The sequence below is a fragment of the Schistocerca cancellata genome, chromosome 1, assembly GCF_023864275.1.
Source record: "Schistocerca cancellata isolate TAMUIC-IGC-003103 chromosome 1, iqSchCanc2.1, whole genome shotgun sequence".
Classification (NCBI taxonomy): domain Eukaryota; kingdom Metazoa; phylum Arthropoda; class Insecta; order Orthoptera; family Acrididae; genus Schistocerca; species Schistocerca cancellata.
Genome location: NC_064626.1, coordinates 495,993,983 through 496,015,921, shown reverse-complemented (window position 1 = coordinate 496,015,921; position 21,939 = coordinate 495,993,983).

Here is a 21,939-nt window from a genome sequence, read left to right as displayed (position 1 = left end):
GAGCAAGGCGCCCGTGCCGCCGCTCCTGGGCCGTAGAGGCACTGCCTACCTGGCTGTATGCTGGGACCACGTCTTGGGCTGTCCACGTCTCTGTTGGGTCTTCCGCCTACACATTACGGCAACCAACAACAGGGGCTTGCAGACTTATGGGGCCAAGCCTAAGTGCAATTACACTCATCGAGAGTACTGAAGCTCCAACAGACATCCGCAGCTACTCCAGCCTACAGAGAGGCGCCGGTCGCCGCTACCTCCTGCGCTGCCGACGGACAACGCCAGGGCTCTGCCAACAGATTCCTCGCCAGGCGCCAACACGATACCCTGCGCCTCTGTGCAACGTAGACACAGCACGGCCGCTGCTAGGCTGCAGAGGAAGAAGAAGAATGCTTGTAAGTCTGTGAAATAAACGACTGGTAATTGAATGTTGTCTTATTAGCGCCTTGGCGCACCACAGGACCACACTTCCACATCTCTGCTCGACTGCCCTACACCCACACAGGAAGCTGCATCTGGCAGGCTCCTACAGAAAGTATCCAAAAAGGCTAGGCTAGAGAGTGGCGAATTCACCGTTCTAATAGTTGGGTGGACTGATGTAGACTCAATTCTGAATCGTGATTCGAAAACTGACCATCTCAACGAACAATGATCGTGTCGTATTAACGTAGATAAGTGGTCGTTAAACATCTGCAAATGCCGCAAATCCGTCTCCAATGAAACGTAGTAAAAGACAATCGTTGTCCAAGGAGCGGGTACGAAACATAATTACGTGCATGGAAAAACATCCACAGCATTGCAAAAAATCAATTATGAACAGATTTAGAATAATTCCGCAGCAGTATGACAGTTCACAAAAAACTACGGATATTCAAGGGAGGACAAGGTGAACTTGTTACAGAAACTGGTATTTGTGCGTTTCAAGAATGCTCGATACAGTTTACGGGATGTGCGTGATAATACGTTATGCGCATCAAACTGCATGCGAAATAGATCGCAGTAATTTCAAGAGAATCAGAGGATGGTTGCATGACTTCAAACAGTGTTACCAGAATTAGAAGACGTTGGATAACGAAACTTCAAACAAAGCGTCAACTTGAAGATGTACAGGAAATTACGGCATCGGCCCCAAAATTTGTGGATGAGGTTAACAAACGTATCCCATAGTTCAGTACGGAACTTGTTTTCAACTACGACCAATCGATATTTGAAAAGGAAATGCATACAAAAGGAACCCTGGAAATTAGTGGTACCAAAAGATTTGTATCAAGATCAACTAATATCAATGTGTTAATGCATTCGTATTCAATTTGCCGACTGGATGGTAAGTTAGCTGGAAAATTATTTACTGTGCTGGAGAAGTTGGAGGTGCTCTGCCCCCATTCTTTCACGTTCGTGCAATCTTACAAGTCACAGCGAGCAAGAGTGGGCAAATGGGCGTAAGAGAATTACAGCTATGGTATTAGCACTGCTTTTGATCAATAGCTGTTCAAAACAACTTGCCTTTACTTGATTTCTGGTCGGATCATAAAAATTACACTCCTTTAGAGCAGACTATTGCTTGAGAAAAAGAGTGTGACATTACAGTTCATACCATTTGGAACCGCTGGACAAATTCAGCCTCTGGATGTTCGTTTTTCCTGTGCCTGTAACACATATTATCGCACTATCTGCAGCTTCACCTTAAAGGATAGCTAGTTTCACAATAAGCACCACGACAGACTGTTTCGCATTCGGTTGCATACCATCACATTCTATCAGCTATCATCACCTGGTTAAACCAATATGACTACATGCATTCTTTAAGAGTGGATATCTAGCTGAACGTTCTGCACGGATTGTAATTCCCAAGGAATTCGCCGTCGATCTTGATGGTGCGAACCTTTATGATCAGTGTGGAGCGCCGTTTTTCGTTCAGTGTCCATCGTGCAGGTAAATGGTTTGTTTTCAAATTTCTTGAATGTCGACGATGCCCATTCACTGAAGTGTAATACATACACCCCATAGAATGTTGATCTCTGCACACACTTTCTGTAGTCCTCCTGATGTACGTGGTGAGTCATTAACAGCTAATATTTTTTCCTGTCATAATTTTTGATGCAACGGTTTCAAATGAGCCTTACTAAAGATTGGATTTGCGGCCTCGCTCTCATGGGGTTCCTTGTGAATGTGTCAAAGACAGTTATGTTTTCAGAGGTCGACTGCTCTGAACAGAAAACACTTTGCACAACGTCTGCGATGCAGAATACCCAAAAGAGAAATCAATATTAAAAGTTGCGATTGTGACAAACAACATTCAAGTGTTAGTTTCTCTATTTTGCTATTGCAGGACCAGTGCATTTATGATGGCTGCTCTCGGCTACGTGAATTGATTGTATTTCTCTGTCTGTTAATTAATTACAGTAATCGATATTCGACATTGTCCTCCCTCCCTAGTCTCTTAGGTGGCTTTATTGGGACTCCTCTGCAAGTAGGCATGAAACAGATAGTCTGGAACGGAAGAAACTGAGAAAGAAATTAAATTCTGCTACCTACTGCCTATGCCCAGCGGAAATTAGGAGGAAACCGGACGGGCGGAGCAACATTACTGTATGAGAGCGACCGTTGCGAGCATCTAAAATAGCAAGAAACATTGGATGAAGGCGGGAGTGGGGGAGAGGGAAACAACTTAAATAGAGCCTTCATTAACTTTATTCCTGTCATAAGATGGCGGCATCAAGATGAAGAAATGCATTCATACGTTTACTGTGGAGATTCATCTGACAGCACTGTGGTCTCGACAATAAAACTTTGTAGCTAATTACGTTGTTGAGAGGGCCTACCACGGAGAGCCCCCAACTGCTGCACCGACCCACGGAGAGTTTCCAGCAGACAATCATACAGAGAGGAAATGACAGGGCTGAGCGCAGATAAACGCGGGCCGGTAATAGACCATACAATCCAGACAGATTGCCTAATTAACCAGACGTCATACAGTAGCCGCATATGCTATATGTGTAATTCTTATTTTATTTTGAGTGGTCATTGCTTTCAGTGTACGATGTTACCTCTGTTAACATTCACAGCTCAACGTAACTTGTCCTGTAAAGGTCACTGTATGCTTATGATGTGAAACGACGATCATTTACATCTTAACGTAGGTGACGAATATCCGAATTAATGAAAACTGATTTTCATAATCGACTCAGTCGTAGATCGACCTCCGCCTGAACGTGACTTACTATTTTTTTTTTTCAAACAAATCGTACTGTCCGCGCACTTCAACTTTGGGGCACGTTTCCACTTGCAGCGCCACTGCACCTCACGCTGTGAACACTTGTTATCCACACCAAGTGGTTCAAATGGCTCTGGGCACTATGGAACGTAACATCTGAGGTCATCAGTCCCCTAGAACTCAGAACTACTTAAACCTAACTAACCTAAGGACATCACACACACCCATGCCCGAGGCAGGATTCGAACCTGCGATCGTAGCAGTCCCGCAGTTCCGGACTGAAGCGGCTAGAACCGCTCGGCCACCGTGTTATCCACACCACAGCGGGGCTGTGTCTGCAGGAAATTCGTAACATTACTCCTTTGTGACAAAGTGCCACTCTCGTTGCGCAATGCTTTTAGCGTAGGTCGACATGCGGATGCTATTTTCTGAAATTCCTAGGTATAAGGAGCAGTCAAATGAAAATGAGACAGATGGAAAAAAGTAAGTAAACTAATAAGTAATTCGTAAGTAATCGCCAGTTAGTACATTTTTCAAACTGTGAGACGAGACGCTCATTGCCTTAATGGGGAAATGTTTTCGGTTGCCTGTGGAAACATGATTGTACCCAGGTGTACCCCTCTTCGTCCGAAGCAAATCGGCAACAACGAGTGTCTTTTTTTGGGGCTCGAAAGATCCGGAAATCGCATGGTGAGAGACTGGGACAGTATGGACAATGTGTAAGGGCTTCCCAGCGAAATATCAGCAGTTTAGTTGAAATAACTTTGGCATTTGCTTGCGTGAGAGTCTGTCCAAATGAATCGGCTTGTAGTGTGACGGCAATGTTGACGGACGGGTTCAGTGTGTTGCGAAGGTTGGTTCGAATACGATGCATAAGTTTCGCTGTAAAGCCCTTACACATCCTCTGTACAGTCCTGATTTCTCCGCATGTTATTTCCATATTTTTGATGCCCTGAAGAAATACATACGTGGCCGTCGATTTGTTTCGGAAGAAGAGGTGTACGCAGGTAGAATCATGGTTCCGTAGGCAGCCGCAAACATTTTTTCACGAAGGCATTGATCATTTTGTCTCGCTATGTGTAAGTAGGCTGTTTTAGGTTTTATGTTGGTAACGCCACGTAGCGCTCTGTATGAAAATCACTGACTGTGCTGTGTGCAGTCTGTGGCTGGTTTGCATTGTTGGAATTTTTGCTATTGTGGTGTTGGGCAGTTAGATGTGAACAGAGCGTAGAGTTGCGAAGTTGGAGGTGAGCCGCCAGCAATGGTGGATGTGGGGAGAAATATGGCGGAGTTTTATATATATATATATCGTTCTCTATCAAAATCTTTCATTTGCTAACTACGCCTATCAGTAGTTAGTGCCTTCAGTAGTTAGAATCTTTTATTTAGCTGGCAGTACTGGCGCTCGCTGTATTGCAGTAGTTCGAGAAACGAAGATTTTTGTGAGGTAAGTGATTCATGAAAGGTATAGGTTATTGTTAGTCAGGGTCATTCTTTTTTAGGGATTATTGAAAGTCAGATTGCGTTGCGCTAAAAAATATTGGGTGTCAGTTTAGTGTTGATCAGAATAAGAAAAGAGAGAAATGTCTGAGTACGTTCAGTTCTTCTCAGCTGTTTGAAAATCAAATAACTTAAGAGGTTTATCAGCACTAATTTTTCTAAGGGGATGTTTCATATGGAATAAATGTATCAACAGTTATGGTGATTACTTTTGAAATAAAAAACAGCTGCCTCGTTTTTACTTGACTGCCTCTTATGTATAAAGTAACGATATAGCGATTTTTCGATGTAAGTGATGGTAATGCTGAGGGTGTATCGGATCTAAAATATCGATATATTCCATAGATAATATTTTCATTGTGTAAAAGTGTATTCTTATTTGAAAAAGGTTGTTACCCCCCTGGAAGGATTATGTTATTATTTGCATTTGCTGTATTAGACGTCTGTGATGACAGATTTACTCATCAGTTGTTTTGAGAAATTTGTTTGATTGTTTCAGAGACAAAAGTATTAACATTCTTATTATTTTAAAACAAAGAAAACTTGCAGTGATGGTAATGACTCTGAACTTCACTAACGTAAACTATGAAAGAAAATAACTTTCTCTAAATTGCTAATAGTGTCGGGAAATCAACAATTTTACATAAACTGCTTTTTACTGGTGCCACGTCTGTGGTGTCACCGTGCAAGTAATGAGGAAGGAGGAGGGGAAAGAGTTAACACCTCGTTAAAAAGAACTATGTTTTACTCGGCCCGAGTGATAGAACCCTGCGAGAGCACCTTGCTAGAGTGACAATGAAGATAGCAACAGTAGTGGAGCGGAGAGAATGGAGCGCAGTATGGCAGAACTAATAGAAAAGGCATTTCATTTTACAAAATCGACCTTGCATCTTATTTAGATAACGCGGCTGTGTAGTCGTCGTCGTTTACCAGAAGGGCGGCAAGAACTTAAAATTCTGGAACCACCCAACGAGTTTCATATAAATTTAAACATGCAATTCTAACTACAACAATGGAGTGTTCCAGTAATTACACGTTTTTCCCAGGAGATAACAAATCCTCCGCCATCAGTGACTGTAGAACTGTGTAGGAATTTCAACAACGGAATTATGTTTTCAGAAAAAACTCACAAAAAAATAGCTATCTCCCAACAAGAATATAGATGAATTCCTAGTTGACCATATCACAATCTTGTATCCACATGACAAGAAAGGTCTCAAGAACGCTAATGGCAATTATTAGTACAGACCACTACGTAAAGCCAGTGAAACTAAATTTAAAGCCCAAAAGCTTCAGCAAAAGGATGCCAATAATTCCTAAATTTGGTACTGGTAACATCCTGCCACTGCTATTAGCAAAGGAATTTGACAAAACGCGAACACACAATTGGGAACAGCCAAATAATAGTTCATCACAACTGCCCAAAATAAAATTCCTTTCCAAAGACATGAAACCACCCTCGGTGGAGTGAAGACTTTGAACAGGTAGTAAAGTTTCGGCAAAAGTAATTCAGAACATGGAATAGTAACAAATCAGAAAATGCATATGATAGGTACAACAGAAACTTCAAAAGTAATCGCACAGATAATGCGATACGGTGAGAAGAATCAACTCCATTTACTTGGAGAAGACTTCCAATAAGTAATACTAGGAACCTTTTTATAAAATTTCTAAAACAAAGCTAAATGAGTACCATACCCAAAACCTCTGCTTCAAGAAGAAAAACGGTCGCTTGGCACTTCAAAACCAAGAAATCTGTAAAGAACTTTACAAATTAAAAAAAAAAAAAAAGCTTCAGAATTGCCTGAGTCACAGAAATATTTCCACCAGAAATTCCTCCAAGATCCAATATGGATTCACAAGCAGCAAACGAAGAAGAAATTCCTTGGCCAATTAAGAGGTTAAAACTTACAGAGCAACTGGCGAAGACAGAACTACTGAATTGTGGCGTTCGCTGTGTTATTCAGTGGTTTGCTATTTAACTAATTTGTAAATGGAAATGATGATCTTATTTTATTACATTGAGTAATTACTAAATAATTTTTCTCCCGGCTAAAGATTTGATCAAGTTGCTAAAGAACTCCAAGTTAACGTCGTGTTAAAGTGTTGTCTGTAAGTTGTGTAAGTGCCACTAAATCACAGTTCATACAGCAGATTCTATACAACTATTGATTAAGATGGAAGCAGTTATCATCAGCAAAATGTTCATTAAAACCACCGGATATCAGCCGCGTACAACACTGACGTATGTTACCTGAAACAATATTCTTCGCAACTCGTGCGTAATTAATTTCGGCTCCATACATCAGCTAGAAAAGTTTGTTATAACTTTCGTGCTATGAGCACTGTTTTTTAAGAACCAATCTGATTCGAATTATTTTCATTAAAATGAGTTCGGGACCACCGGTGCACATTTATTTTTTCACATTTGTATCACCTTCGGCATTTATTCTGCAGAGTTGCGTAATTTAAATTTGAATTTGCCGCTGAGATAATTGTTAAGATGGCGGCAGACAATTGATAGAGACTTTCTAATGTTAGAGCAAATAAGTAAATATTTAAAATGGTTATTAAACGCTATAAAATCTACTTTCGTATTGTGCACTATTTAGACTTCATCAAGCAAACATTTGATTTGTTTCTAAGGAAAACAAAGACAAGCACGCGATACAAATCGCTATCATCAATGGCTGCGCTCGTTGCAGCGGAAAGAAATAATTAACACAGATAAAGCTTACTGAGAGAGGAATTAGAGTTACAAATAATTAATCACTCATACTTATAATAATAATGAGCTCTATTTTCAAGTAATAATTAACAAATAATTACAATTTCTTAACACACCTCAGTTTGATATGCGTCCACAACTTACAAAAGCCAACCAACAAAAGGTAAAAACAAAGGAAGACCAACGCAGATCACAAAAGGAATTTACAATTATCATTGTCTTTGTATGATACATATCGATATGTCCAATCACATCATAAAATATTACATAAATAATTAATATTTATCATCGTTTTGATTCGTTTTCACTGTTTTTTATATGTCGAATAGATAATGTTTATAACTGTTAGAGGCATAATTTTCTCTCCTCGCACTGTAGCCAAAAATTTATCACGTGGATGTTACAGAACTCATCTGACTCAAAACCTTAAAAGTAATTAAAATAATCATACAAAACGCTTGTCAAAGTGGGAGACTTCTCCAGATGACTGAAAAACTAAATTGATACATCTACTACCTAATGAGGGAGAAAGAATAGTTGTTAATAATTATACACGGGTTTCCCTTCTTCCTATCCTATACCAAACTATGTCTCAAAGTCTCTTGAACCGAGCGCAACAACAACTTGAATGCAAAACTGGCGAATATCAAAGAAGTACCAGAACAAATAGATTCTGCCCAGGACGTATTTCAGTTCTAAAAATAATTGTCAGAAATCAAAAGCTTTCCAGCAGGGATGTAGTTCGTACTTTCGTAAATTTTAGAAAAGCTCATCACTTTGAGGATCAGAATACTGTCTTCCAAATTCTGAGATAAGAATGCACCTGAGAATAGCTGAACTTATCAGGGAAACACTAAATAATATAAAATCTAAGATAAAATTCAGGGGAGAGATTTTGTAACATTTTGAAACCAAAAATGGAGCAATACAAGGTATAGTACCCACTCCATTACTTTCAATTTCTTCTTAGAAAAAGTAATCCAAGACAGGCTGCATCTAAAATCAGAGCTTAAAATTGACGAAACAATCAAATTAGGAAGAACCACCATAAGGAAAAACTGCTTAGATTTTGCAGACGATTTGGCAATTCTATTCGAGGAGCTTCAAGTAGTAAAGAGAAATAGAAATTCTTAGAGCGTCAACAGAATGAGTATGGCTCGAAATACAATTTGAAAAAAAGAAAATACGTGTCTAGCAATAACCTGCCATTCAAATTTCTAAAAATTACGCAGCACTAAGTCGAGGGCTTGCTTGAATTGAGGAATGGGATGAAGGAATTGCACTTTCTTTAAACACTAGACATTCACAAGAGATACACAGCTATACGTATAAGTACATTATTATCATTATTATTGTGTTCAACATTTTTGCCACTCTAATTCCTTGTCACTTAAGTTTAAAGAAAACTTAATAAGGACAAGGAACTACACTGTGGCCGGCCGGTGTGGTCGAGCGGTTCTAGGCGCTTCAGTCTGGAACCGCACGACCGCTACGTCTGCAGGTTCGAATCCTGCCTCGGGCATGGATGTGTGTGATGTCCTTAGGTTAGTTAGGTTTAAGTAGTTCTAAGTTCTAGGGGACTGATGACCTCAGAAGTTAAGTCCCATAGTGCTCAGAGCCATCTGAACCATCATCATTCTCAAAAACTATGGAATCAATAATGAAAGACGGATTAATCAATTAACTGAATAAATATAAACTTCTAAGTGAATAATAGTTTTGGTTCTGAAATGGTGGAAGTTCAGATCCAGCCACAGCAGAATTAAAAAATGTATCACTTAATGCTCCTGACAACGATGAGTGTGTCACAGGGGCTTTCTTACAGCTGTCCAAAGTTTCTGAAACTGTTGACCATGAGATTCTACTAAGTAAGCTAGAATCATTTACAATAAGGGACGTAGATAATAACTCGTTACGATCATGACTAGACGCCCGGGTTCCCGGGTTCGATTCCCGGCGGGGTCAGGGATTTTCTCTGCCTCGTGATGGCTGGGTGTTGTGTGATGTCCTTAGGTTAGTTAAGTTTAAGTAGTTCTAAGTTCTAGGGGACTGATGACCTAAGATGTTAAGTCCCATAGTGCTCAGAGCCATTTGAACCATTTTTTTCGATCATGACTAGCAGCTTGGGTACAAAGAATAGAGATACCGACAAATCTTAATGCAAATAATGCAATTTGAACCATTTTTGAACTACACGGTTCCACGTTTACTAGTGCGTTGTTAGTATCCGTAAGAGCCATAGGTAAATAATTATTGCGACCAATCAAATCTTGTTTTTAACTGCCTGACACTAGAATTGTAGGATTCGTGTGATATGGAAGATCGTGATCAGTTTAAAGAATCATTGTATTGTAAATCACTACAATGGTTCAACATTTACCTTTAACTGCTATAATTGCTTAGTTATTTCGTACTCTCCCATTTTCACTTCACACTGAGGTAGACGATACACCAGGAGGAAGGAAGGAAAATTGGTGCTTAGCATGTCATTAGAGACGAAGCACAAGCTCGGATTAGGAAAGGTTAGGAAGGAAATCAGTCGTGCCCTTTCAGAGGGATCAACCCGTCACTCATCTCAAGCGATCTGAAGAAATCACGGAGAAGTTAGACCTAATTAGCCCGAATACTAGTTCAATTCCTCACTACCGCATCACTTTATTTGCTACGCAAGACATAATCCGGGGATAGGTGAAACTAATTTCATCGGTGACAGTTCCTGGACATTCCCCCTGTACAGAGCTGTTACGGGACATAAATGTGGCGTTAGTCACGGTTAGTTGATTCACCATATTCGATTTATGATTTACTGGACAGGGGCCTCATACGGTGGTAAGTGGCGAGTGGCAGGGTACTCGACTTATCGGCGGGTACAGTGAAGCTCAGCGACCAGTCATCGGCCGCGTTCACGCTGCTAATAAAAGGATTGTGTGTGACCGCCACTTACGTCGCTAAAGATGAGGGCAGCCCGGATGACAGTTGTTATTTCTGCGCTCCAAATTGCCGAGCCGTGTCTCCACCACCTGCGGATCTCTTCGACCGCTCGGACTATAATTTTGGGCGGCGAAACAGAGTCGTGCCTTTCTCGATCGCCCAAGGTCGCCCGTAAATGAAGCGTTTCTCCCACTCCGCAGTAGCAGCAGAACAATGGTTTGTCGGGTGCCTCGGCGCGCAGACAGCAAAATATCGGGGCCTTTGATTGCACTGTCGTCAGGTAGGGAATCACTGCAAGTGAGAGATCGTCTCGCTTACCTACTACTTATTTAGAAAATATGCACCTTTTACCAACTCCTTTCAAGGGAAGATATAATTCAGCCTTGCACAGACACCTACCAGTTGTTTTAGAAGCTCGGCCACTTCTTATTTTCAAGAAACGTCGGCTCCCTAACGCAAATGGGATTTACGGCAAAGAGTGTCACCATATAGTAGAGGAAAGGTGTAAATACGGACACCCTCTTCTGTTTTTGACTTAAAGGTACCTCCTTTTGTAAAAATTCTAGATTTTCTACTCTTAACAACTATAATGACTTTAAGAAATGGTGAGAGGTGAAACAATTATTGGCATCCGTTATTTCTATTCGATAACAAAGATTTACAAAATGCTTGTAGAATGGAACTTTAAGAGGGTGCAAATCGGGAATCCACAAAAAGGTGTACGACATCTTTCGAAATATTTTAGTGAAATGGGTTAAAACAATACAAAATGGGAGACTAGTCTACAAAAAGCAACTTTCGTACATTTATGCAAGAAATATGGAATTATTTTCAGTAATCGCAAACGTAAGTAGCTCCTTCAGCGCCAGCACAGTCTAAGTTTGCCCACATTTGGTACTTAATACATTTTATCCACATATCTCCTCTCAAGTTTTCATCACAAAACATGCAACTTGCGTCGCTTGAGTCTGGTGTATCCCCATCGTTCACGTCAAGGTTATTATCGCTGTCCACAAGATGAGGGCTGCAGGAGCCTGAAGAGTCCAATGATGAATCAGTTTTGTGGAACAAAATTTCTTTTTCTGAAGGTCTTTGGACTTTGCACCTCGGTCCGCAGGGCGTCCTCTAAGCTCAGAGAAACGCAATGAACTCTTCTTGACAGCACTTTTCTCAAGCAACTTTGTTAAATGATCTTTGTATGGCGTTCCAGTGATGTAGCAGTTGCTGCTTTTCGTCCCAGCATTGTGGTTCCCTCCTTAATGTTGGTGACAGGAGATATGTCTGATGGTGAAACTGCATTTGTTGAAGTCCCTGGAGAACTTCCCGGTGTTTCAATGGCTTCATCAACTGGCATAGCTAGAGCTTTTTGTGACTGAGCATCAGGATAACTTAGAGAAGAAGCAGATAATGTCGATGGTCCAGAGATAGCAGGTACAGGAGCATTTGATACAGAAACATTAGGTACACGTTCCACAGTGGAGCAAGATTTTCCTGCAATCAACTCAGCAGCTATGAAATCAGCGTCGCTGAAGATGTAACTGTTCATAGGGTATAATCCAGTTATTTTGAATACGTTTATTGCTATCTCAGCTGATTGGGTACGAAGGTAGGCTTGGCCAAAAACCTCCGTAACGTCGTAAGGTGCGAGAGGACGCCCATTGTGATGCAACAATATTATTACTGCCTCGCTGTAGTACGTTTTCAGAGGTCCCTTGAATGTCTTATCCAGAAGTTGCAGTTTGTGGGTGCAGTGTAGAGGAAGTGAGATGATAGTAAGGTGTTGTTCTTTGGCCAAGTCAGTCACATCTGGATTTCCAGTGTGGCTATAATGACCATCCTAGATGAGGAGAAAAGGCTTTTGTTCAGTCGGACATCTTTTCTCAATGAAATGAACGAACCGTTCGGTGGACAAACTGTTTTGAACCCATCCTGAAGGATGGGCTCTACCAATTGCATCAGGGGGCAACCTCTCAATGGAGCTTGGGACATGTTGGTTATAGGGAAAATAATCATTGGCGGGACGTAATGTCACGAAGCTCACATGCACACGATAACTGTGATTGTAGGCCATCTTTCTGCAGACTTTAGAACTGCGTTTTATTCCTTCCCTTTCATGCCTCTCCCTTTTGGAATTTTGCTTTGGCCCGCGGATAGTGGACTCGGTCTGTTGGATATGAGTGTTTGTTGAAAACGTCTGCCAACAAATAAAAGAAAACCAACACATTCTCTGTATTGAAGCCTAAGGTTCAGGCATAGGAAGTTCCACAAGGTTTGCGAACTGGCAGCTGATCCTTGTCTTTCTCAAGAGAAAGGTCATCCCAGATTCGTCCTGCCTCTCGTCCTCTCAAAGGGGTTGTGAGACTATTTCTCTGGGAAAGTAAAAATGCCATTCTTCTCAGATCAGCCAAGGAGACAAAAAACTAGATGTTTTTCGAGGTCTGCATTTAAAATCGGTTTCCTTTCAAGCTTTGTCTTTTGAACCGCTTGTTCAGGGGTTTCATTAAGTTTAAGAAATCTCTGCAGAGTGGTACGACGCACTCCGAAAGTTCATGCAGCAACTTTCACAGAAGCCTCCTTTTCTTTCATAGCTGCTATGACACCTACCATCTGAGATTTATCCCACTGATGCCTCTGGTTCTTACATTCGAGCGCTTCTTCGCTCTCGCCATTCTGGAAGGACGAACAAAAGCACTAGGGTGCATTATCGCAATTTGAAAATTCTATCTATTTGTTTGTTGCCGTGTGAGTTTTATATATATGAACTTTAAACAAAATTCGACAGCCACATCCCCATAAAATTATATTCTACATCTATACTCCGCGAGCCACCTTACGGTGTGTGGCGGAGGGTACTTATTGTACCACTATCTGATCCCCCCTTCCCTGTTCCATTCACGAATTGTGCGTGGGAAGAACGACTGCTTGTAAGTCTCCGTATTTGCTCTAATTTCTCGGATCTTTTCGTTGTGATCATTACGCGAGATATATGTGGGCGGTAGTAATATGTTGCCCATCTCTTCCCGGAATGTGCTCTCTCGTAATTTCGATAATAAACCACTCCGTATTGCGTAACGCCTTTCTTGAAGTGTCCGCCACTGGAGCTTGTTCAGCATCTCCGTAACGCTCTCGCGCTGACTAAATGTCCCCATGACGAATCGCGCTGCTTTTCGCTGGATCATGTCTATCTCTTCTATTAATCCAACCTGGTAAGGGTCCCATACTGATGAGCAATACTCAAGAATCGGACGAACAAGCGTTTTGTAAGCTACTTCTTTCGTCGATGAGTCACATTTTCTTAGAATTCTTCCTATGAATCTCAACCTGGCGCCTGCTTTTCCCACTATTTGTTTTATGTGATCATTCCACTTCAGATCGCTCCGGATAGTAACTCCTAAGTATTTTACGGTCGTTACCGCTTCCAATGATTTACCACCTATGGCATAATCGTACTGGAATGGATTTCTGCCCCTATGTATGCGCATTATATTACATTTATCTACGTTTAGGGAAAGCTGCCAGCTGTCGCACCATGCATTAATTCTCTGCAGGTCTTCCTGGAGTACGTACGAGTCTTCTGATGTTGCTACTTTCTTGTAGACAACCGTGTCATCTGCAAATAGCCTCACGGAGCTACCGATGTTGTCAACTAAGTCATTTATGTATATTGTAAACAATAAAGGTCCTATCACGCTTCCTTGCGGTACTCCCGAAATTACCTCTACATCTGCAGATTTTGAACCGTTAAGAATGACATGTTGTGTTCTTTCTTCTAGGAAATCCTGAATCCAATCACAAACCTGGTCCGATATTCCGTAAGCTCGTATTTTTTTCACTAAACGTAAGTGCGGAACCGTATCAAATGCCTTCCTGAAGTCCAGGAATACGGCATCAATCTGCTCGCCAGTGTCTACGGCACTGTGAATTTCTTGGGCAAATAGGGCGAGCTGAGTTTCACATGATCTCTGTTTGCGGAATCCATGTTGGTTATGATGAAGGAGATTTGTATTATCTAAGAACGTCATAATACGAGAACACAAAACATGTTCCATTATTCTACAACAGATTGACGTAAGCGAAATAGGCCTATAATTATTCGCATCTGATTTATGACCCTTCTTGAAAATGGGAACGACCTGCGCTTTCTTCCAGTCGCTAGGTACTTTACGTTCTTCCAGCGATCTACGATAAATTGCTGATAGAAAGGGGGCAAGTTCTTTAGCATAATCACTGTAGAATCTTAAGGGTATCTCGTCTGGTCCGGATGCTTTTCCGCTACTAAGTGATAGCAGTTGTTTTTCAATTCCGATATCGTTTATTTCAATATTTTCCATTTTGGCGTCCGTGCGACGGCTGAAGTCAGGGACCGTGTTACGATTTTCCGCAGTGAAACAGTTTCGGAACACTGAATTCAGTATTTCTGCCTTTCTTCGGTCGTCCTCTGTTTCGGTACCATCGTGGTCAACGAGTGACTGAATAGGGGATTTAGATCCGCTTACCGATTTTACATATGACCAAAACTTTTTAGGGTTCTTGTTTAGATTGTTTGCCAATGTTTTATGTTCGAATTCGTTGAATGCTTCTCTCATTGATCTCTTTACGCTCTTTTTCGCTTCGTTCAGCTTTTCCTTATCAGCTATGATTCGACTACTCTTAAACCTATGATGAAGCTTTCTTTGTTTCCGTAGTACCTTTCGTACATGATTGTTATACCACGGTGGATCTTTCCCCTCGCTTTGGACCTTAGTCGGTACGAACTTATCTAAGGCGTACTGGACGATGTTTCTGAATTTTTTCCATTTTTGTTCCACATCCTCTTCCTCAGAAATGAACGTTTGATGGTGGTCACTCAGATATTCTGCGATTTGTGCCCTATCACTCTTGTTAAGCAAATATATTTTCCTTCCTTTCTTGGCATTTATTATTACACTTGTAGTCATTGATGCAACCACTGACTTATGATCACTGATACCCTCTTCTACATTCACGGAGTCGAAAAGTTCCGGTCTATTTGTTGCTATGAGGTCTAAAACGTTAGCTTCACGAGTTGGTTCTCTAACTATCTGCTCGAAGTAATTCTCGGACAAGGCAGTCAGGATAATGTCACAAGAGTCTCTGTCCCTGGCTCCAGTTCTGATTGTGTGACTATCCCATTCTATACCTGGTAGATTGAAGTCTCCCCCTATTACAATAGTATGATCACGAAACTTCTTCACGACGTTCTGCAGGTTCTCTCTGAGGCGCTCAACTACTACGGTTGCTGATGCAGGTGGTCTATAGAAGCATCCGACTATCATATCTGACCCACCTTTGATACTTAGCTTAACCCAGATTATTTCACATTCGCATTCGCTAATAATTTCACTGGATATTATTGAATTCTTTACTGCTATAAATACTCTTCCACCATTGGCGTTTATCCTATCCTTGCGGTATATATTCCATTCTGTGTCTAGGATTTCGTTACTGTTCACTTCCGGTTTTAACCAACTTTCCGTTCCTAATACTATATGCGCACTATTTCCTTCAATAAGAGATACTAATTCAGGAACCTTGCCCTGGATACTCCTGCAGTTTACCAATATTACGTTAACTTTTCCTGTTTTTGGTCTCTGAGGACGGACGTTCTTTATCAACGATGATAATGTCCTCTCTGGTAAGCCGTCAGGTATTTTATCGTTTCTCCCAAGGGGGGGGGGGGGTCCCTCTAACCTAAAAAACCCCCGTGTGCACGCCACACGTACTCTGCTACCCTAGTAGCTGCTTCCGGTGTGTAGTGCACGCCTGACCTGTCTAGGGGGGCCCTACAGTTCTCCACCCAACAACGGAGGTCGATGAATTTGCAACCATTATAGTCGCAGAGTCGTCTGAGCCTCTGGTTTAGACCCTCCACACGGCTCCAAACCAGAGGACCGCGATCGACACTGGGCACTACGCAGATATTAAGCTCAGCTTGCACTCCGCGTGCGATGCTGGTTGTCTTCACCAAATCAGCCAGCCGCCGGAAGGAACCAAGGATGGCCTCAGAACCCAAGCGGCAGGCGTCATTCGTTCCGACATGTGCTACTATCTGCAGCCGGTCACACCCAGTGCGTTCAATAGCTGCCGGAAGGGCCTCCTCCACATTACGGACGAGACCCCCCGGCAAGCACACCGAGTGCACACTGGCATTCTTCCCCGACCTACCCGCTATTTTCCTGAGGGGCTCCATAACCCGCCTAACGTTGGAGCTCCCTATGACTAATAGGCCCGCCCTCTGTGACTGTCGGGACCTTGCCGGAGAATCGGCCACTGGCCCAACAGGCGAGGCATCCTGTGGTGGCTCGGAAACGATGTCATCACCACTAGGAAGCACCCCGTACCTGTTGGAAAGGGGTAAGGCAGCCGCCACGCGGCCAGATCCCACCTTCGCCTTTCGGCCAGGCACGCGCGAGCCCACCACTGTCCGCCATTCACCCTGGAGGGATGGCTGACCGGTAAGATGCTCACTGCCGGAAGACGCAGCGACATCAGGGGTTCCATGTGATTCCAAGGCCACCGAAGTAGGCATAGGTCTCACCACAGTTGCCCCAACGCCACTACGAGCCGACGCCTGCGCCTCGAGCTCGATGAGCCTAACAGACAAAGCCTCCACCTGCCCCCGAAGAGTGGCCAATTCTCCTTGCGTCCGCTCACAACAACCACAGTCCCTACACATGACTATGTTTACCCTACCCTATACGGTGACAAATTCCCAAGATAATCTTCTGATGAGCTACTCTGATAATCAAGAAACACTCACTGAAATACGAGACGCGAAAACTACGCTAGGTTTTCCCAGAAAAACTAGGAGGAAAAAAGAGGAGAGATGGGGTAATTATGTACCCTCCTTAAATAGAGGTCCATTTGTACACAAACCCAATAGGCCCATATTTACACCAACAATTCTTAACCAACATGGTGACTATGACGTCTAACCTAAAAGCGTGTGTAGCGTAAAACGTGTTTCTAAAAGTAGATTTTTGGATTCCGTTATCCGGATATCACTGAGAAATTGTTTTAAACTAATCAGGACATAAAAGAAAAAGATTTCACATACCTGCCAAACGTTTGCACTCCTGAACAAACACCAATTCACACAATAACCGATGCTGTAAGTACACTGTTTGAAACAATGGTTCCAACTGTTCACTGCTACCGTCTATCAATAATTGGCACCGTTTTCAGTTCTGGTCGCCAGACTGCGGCACTTCCCACACCCTCTTCGTGAGGGGTGCCCATAATTACAGCTGTGCCCATTTTTCCACCTTTTTCTATAACTTTAATTGCAAAGGGATACTTTATAGTGTTGATAATTTTCTGGCCTCCATGCTGACCACTCAATTTCAGTCAATTAAAATTTTAGAACTCAGGCAAAGTAGGCAGGATTTCACGGTCGGTATTTGCGTAGTTGCTGATATTTGTTTTATGGGGATAAGGCCGTGGTCCAAGCCGTGATTCATATTTCATTGATGAAGACATCATCAAATGTTTCAACGGCTCAGAAAGCAGTTACAGACTCGAACAAGTTCAGCAGGCTGAACTGTTTATAAGTATCCACGCAAAGCTCGGTTCGTGACGTCATCAGACGACTGTCTCAGATCGGAGAGTCGGACTGGTGTATGTTATGGAACCTGTAGTGGGGAAGAGTTTGGCCCAAACTTTGACTAATTTCAGAGTTCGACATTAGCGCTGATATCTGGCAGGTGGCAGCACTAGCAGTGGGCAATATGTACACTGAGGTGAGAAAAGTCGTGGGATAGCGATATACACACATACAGATCGCGATAGTATCACGTACTCAACTTATAAGGGGACACTGCATTGGCGAAGCTGTCATTTGTACTCATGTGATTCATTTGAAAAGGTTTCCAACGTGATTATGGCCGAACGACGGGAGTTAACAGACTTTCAGCGCATCATGGTAATTGGAGCTAGACGCATGGTACATTCCGTTTCGGAAATCGTTTGAGAATGCAGTAATCCGAGATACACAGTGTCAACAGCGTGACGAGAATAACACATTTCATGTATTATCTCTCACCACGGACGGCGCAGTTGGCCAAAGGCCTTCACTTAACGTCCGAGAGCAGTGGCTAACTGCCTTTGCTATCAGCACAACATCGCCTGCCCCCCCCCCCCCCCTTCTCCTGGTCTTGTGACAGTATCGATTGGACCATAGACGACTGGGAAACTGTGGCCTGGTCATAAGAGTGCCGATTTCAGTTGGCAAGAGCTGATGGTAGGGTTCGAGTGTGACGCAGACCCTAAGAAGTCATTGACCCAGGTTGTGAGCAACGTAGTGTGCAAGCTGGTGGTGGCTCCATTATCGTGTGGGCTGTGTTTCCATAGAACGGACTGTCTCCTAGTTATTTTCGGCAACAGGCCATTTTCAGTCATTCATGGACTTCATGTTTGCAAACAACGACGAAAATTTTATAGATGACAATGCGTTATATCAGAGGGCTACAATTGTTCGCCACTAGTTTGAGGGACGTTCTGGACAATTCGAGCGAATAACTTTGCCACCAAGATCGCCCAACATGAAAGTTGTCGAACATCTATGGAACATAATCGAGAGATCAGTTAGTGCACAAAATCCTGCACCGGCAAGGCCCTCGCAAACGTGATGGCATAGTGGCAACATGGGTCAACATTTCTGTAGGAGACTTCGAACGATTTGTTGAGTCCATGCCACGGCGAGCTGCTGCACAACGCCGGGCAAAGGGAGGTCCGACACGACATCAGCAGGTATCCCATGACTTTTGCCACCCAGTGTGAGGGTGTAGGGGGAGGGGGGGCGGATAGATACGCGGAAAACAGCTCTGTCGTTGCCTTACTGCGGAAACGGAGGCTATCTATCTGACATTCGTAAGGGCATGATAGTTGGCTTTTGAGACAAGGGTGGAAGTACTTCGCAAACAGCTAATTTTTTTAACTGTTAGCGTGCAGCCGTAGTTAAAACATACAGTGTTCATGGATGACGAGGGCTGGAATTTTGCAATACCGCAACTAGACGTCCATTGACTGGTGAAATATGGAATCTTTGAGAGGAATCACGTTTTGCGCTCCATCGGCGTTAAACGTCTGAACGTAAACACCCCGCAGCAATCGTAGGGGGCTGCAGGAGGGAGCGTTATAGCCTGCGGAATGTTTTCATCGCATTCCCAGGGTGATCTCGTCATTATGGAAGGGAAAATGGATCAATAAAAGTATTCATTCATCGTTGGGGAACAATGTCTGCCTCTACATGCCGTTTTTTTTCCTCGGCACGATGGTATCTTCCAGCTGGACAATGTAATGTGTCAAGAGTTCACAGTAGTAAGCGATTCGAAGAGCGACAGAATGAATTTACCGTATTCCGCTGTCCACCAAACTCCCCGTATTTAAACCAGAGTATCTGTGGAACCAACTCATCACTGTTTGTTCCTGCGACTGTGTCGACTGTTCCTTCCAGACGCGAGTTAACAATTCGTTGAAGCCTTAGAAAGCGAGCCGCTTCTTCTTCTTATAAGCATTTTTCGTTAGTTTTTCATTCTCTACTTTGACAATCTTTTAAATTTTACAATCCTCCTCCAAAATCAAGGCAATATTTCCCTAACGCCTTCTTCGACAGTTTTTTCAATGGTCCATATTTCTGTTTCATTCAACAGTATGTTCGACAAGCCTTTACAGTGTCCTCCTGCTTCTTAAACAGCATTTTTTTCGCTTTAGGGGAGCGATACAGAGTTTCTTCCACTATGTTTCTTCCAGTTTTGATTTCTTTTTCTTTTTTGTGTGCTTCCTTAAGCCAAAATTCGAACTTAAACACCTTGTACATTAAATTAAAAATATTGACCTTTTAAAATTTTTAATGACAAGTCAGGGGTATGTTAGATAAATAAGTCATGATTTCCGTGGAAGTGTTAACTTCCACATAAACAGCACGAAGAGGAACTGTCGTCTGACCACGCTTTAGTTTCTCTTTCTGTCTAAACCCCTTTCCTTGATACTGAACTGTTGCTTGTACATTCTTTTCTACTTCAATGGCCAGAAATTACGTAATAATCTTTCAGTTCCCCCGAGCACTAATGTTGTCCTTCCTGGTCAGCATGCAGTACTTTGATCCAGCTGCTCGATACCTGATATCACTTGTATCAGTACACCGCAAAGGACACCTCATTCAGCAGATTTCAGGAAATAGATCACTTTACGGTGTAAATACATACTGCGTAATCGAAGCTTCCTGAAGTCTTCCAGTCAGCATTAGATTCTGAAAATGCTGCATTGTACTAGGCTTTGTGAAGTATGCTTAACTAGTTCGCTGCCGTAAGTCAGTCACAAGATAGCAAATCCGTCACTTCCCGTAGCTTCCAGGCATAATTCAATGGCGCTATTCCTAGAGGACAATGCACTGGGCTGACAAAAGTATGTGATAGCGTTATAAACATATACACATTGCGCTAGTATCGCTTACACAAGGTATAAGATGGCAGTGCACTGGCGGAGCTGTCATGTGATCCGTGTTAAGAAGTTTCCGACGCGATTATGGCGGCATTAATAAACTTTGAACGCAGAGTGGTAGTTGCAGCCAGACGCAGGGGACATTTCATTTCGAAAGTCATTAGGAAATCCACTATTCCGAGATCCACAGTGTCAGAAGTGTGCCGAGAATACCACATTTCAGATACTACCTCTAACCACGGACGATGCAGTGGACGACGGCTTTCACTTAACGACCGAGAGCAGCGGCATTTGTGTAGAGTTGTCAGTGCTAGCAGACAAGCAACACTCTGTGAAATAGCCGCAGAAATCATTGTGAAATGTACACTGAACGTGTCCGTTAGGACAGTGCGGCGAAATCTGGCGTTGATGGATTTTGGCTGCAGACGACCAACGCGAGTGCCTCTTATAACAGCTACAGATCCTGTCCTGGGCTCATGACTATAACGGTTGGAGCCTAGACGACTGGAAAACCGTGACCTGGTCAGAGAAGTCCCAGTTTCAGTTGGTAAGAGCTGGTAGTAGGGTTCGAAAGTGTCGCAGGCCCAAGTTGTCTATAAGGCATTGAGCAAGCTGTTGGAGGCTGCATAATGGTGTTTACATGGAACTGACTGGTTCCCCTAGTCAAGCTGAACCTATCAATGACTGGAAATGGTTACGTTCGGCTATTTAGACACCATTTGCAGCCATTCATGGACATCATCTTCCCAAATGACTATGGAACTGTGCCAGGGCACAATTGTTCGCGACTAGTTTGAGGAGGATTCTGGACTATTAGAGCGAATGATTTGGCTTCGCAGATCGCTTGATACGACTATCATCGAACATTTATGGGACATAGTTTAGAGGTCAGTTAGTGCACAAAATGCTGCACTGGCAACACCTTCACAGTTATGGATGGGAATAGAGGCTGCGTGGTCTTGTTGAGTCCATGCTAAGTCGAGTTGCTGCAGGACGCCGAGCAAGAGGAGGTCCGACAGTGTAAATTACTTATGAGCTACGAACAATCGTACTCAAAGTCTCTGCCACGTAAATGTACCACAACTAATTCAAGCAGTGTGGCTGGAAATCTTACCCA